This window comes from Aplysia californica, unplaced genomic scaffold, assembly GCF_000002075.1.
Source record: "Aplysia californica isolate F4 #8 unplaced genomic scaffold, AplCal3.0 scaffold00424, whole genome shotgun sequence".
In the NCBI taxonomy this organism is placed as follows: Eukaryota; Metazoa; Mollusca; class Gastropoda; order Aplysiida; family Aplysiidae; genus Aplysia; species Aplysia californica.
The window spans coordinates 91891-93997 of NW_004797694.1; the positions used below are offsets into that span (position 1 = coordinate 91891).

Sequence of the window (2107 nt, forward strand, 5' to 3'; positions counted from 1 at the left end):
ACCGCTATAATGGAGATTCTGTTCACATTATTTTTATTTTTATTTTTATGGTAAGCGTTTAAGGCGCTCGCAACTGCATACGTTCATAAGAGCGTACGTGCGGCACACATTCAAACATTTACAGAGGAACTTTTGAATTTTACCCGGGCAGCCACCGAAGAGCTCTTATCGATTTTGGACCATCATAAAGGGATCTTTAACGTGCGCAACTTGCACACAAAACCTCCGAGATTTTTCGCCCTTATCCAAGAAGGCCAGGTGTAAATCAGGGGTGTGGCTGAAAGACAGAAGTAAGAATGAGCCAAAGAGTAGCAGCAACAAAAAAAAAAGGCTGCAGAAAGAGTCAGGAGCCCAAAGGAGGTGAGGGGGTGGGAGCAGACGACAGAACATTGCTAGAGAGCAGGTACAGATTTGAAAGGAGAACATTTTAGACATTATTCGTCGCCGTCATTCAACATTAATATGCAAAATGTATGTATACATTGTATATACATACAATATATATACATATATATATATATATAAACATTTTAAAAAATGAAAATCAAGTATGATGTAGAGTTTGAGGAGGCACATCAATTTGTTTTAGTCTCATTTTTCTTCTTTAAAAAACCCGGTAATATACGAGTATTAAACTTTGTATTAATAATAATAATAATAACAACAACAACAACAACAACAACAACAACAACAACAACAACAACAACAACAACAATAACAACAATATATAGCGCAAATCTCCGCTCAACAAGAAGATCTCAATCTATACCATCACCCGCAGATCTTAGAGCATTCTGAAACAACTTCAACTTCTTGGGAATAAGCACACAGTGCTAAAACACAAACATACTGACACGATCTTTCGCTGTCTATGGCCAGGTATCTCGGCTTTCTCATAGTCATCATAGCCGGGTACCCATTCCCACCTGTGTGAAGTGAGGAAAATTCGTGTAAAGTGCCTTTCCAGGGGACACAACGTGGGGCCGGCGACTCGAAGCCCCGAAACCGCAAGCTCCCGATTACAAGTCCGGTAGCCTAACCACTATACTGGCGTGCTGTGACAAAACGCCTTTTTCTTATTCACAGCAGTTTCGAGAAAGCACTTTATTTTCGTTTTCTTATGAAATTTAAACTATCGTGCACAGTACGTCAACGGTTGATCTTGCACCATGAAGAGAAATTGTCATTCCCTGTGCTCACCAATTGTAAGAAAACTGAAAATCGCTGATTTCTCAAAACTACTGTGAATAAGTAAAGGCGTTTTGTCAGAGTACTGCAGTATAGCCATCGACACCACTATAATATGTGTATTATGCTCTGCGCGAAATAAAACAATGTTTTTTTTTTGCTTTTGCAAACGGTGCATTAATTTGCCATACGACAAGGCGTGACGGTGACGAATAGTAACTTTCTTTAAAACCATGACAAACAAAACCAGCCTCTCTCAAGATTCACTGTTTAGATAAAAGTATTTATGATAAAGAAAAAAATGTTTTGAGGAGAGCCTGTGTGCATACAAGAGTACAAACAAACAAATCACGTGTGTCTGATAAGCTATTCTGCAAGCTAGCAGGCCATTAAGTGTTTATACTGAATAGGCCTATTATGAGTCTACATATTACATGGATGGGGACAAAATACGCCTGCAACTGCACAGCCATCGAGTGTGTATGATAAAACCAACCCCCCCCAAAAAAAACAAAAAAACAACAACCCACACACACACACAATAACAAAAACGAATGCACACAAAAGAGCAAACAGATTATAACATGGGTTTGACAAGCTCTGCTGCAAGCTGGCAGGCCCCAAGTAGTTAGTTTTAGTAAAAGTTTTACGGCACTTGCAACACAATAAGGTCATACTATAAGTGCCGAAGATTAGATGTGTTACAAGAGAGTAACACACACACATAAACGGAGGAGGAGGGAGAAGGGCGATAGTTTTTTTTTTTTATAGGAATGAAGAAGCAAACCACACCAGAGCACCCGCCAACCACCCACGGCCCCAAGTATATTATATTAGATATTATTTTGTCTACATGGGGAGAAAACACGCCTGCAGCTGCACAGCCATCGAGGGTAATGATTTTGATCCTCCTCCTCCT

General features: G+C 39.7%; 1 protein-coding gene across 1 annotated transcript in view; it reads right to left on the reverse strand.

Moving 5' to 3' along the window:
• LOC101846673 (mitochondrial amidoxime-reducing component 1) overlaps nucleotides 1-972 on the reverse strand; it is a 12822-nt gene extending 11850 nt beyond the window's left edge. Inside the window, exon 1 of the mRNA XM_035971367.1 lies at nucleotides 855-972. The gene's annotated coding sequence lies outside the window, so the exon portion shown is untranslated. The remainder of the gene's footprint in view (nucleotides 1-854) is intronic.
• Nucleotides 973-2107: the final 1135 nt, after the last annotated feature.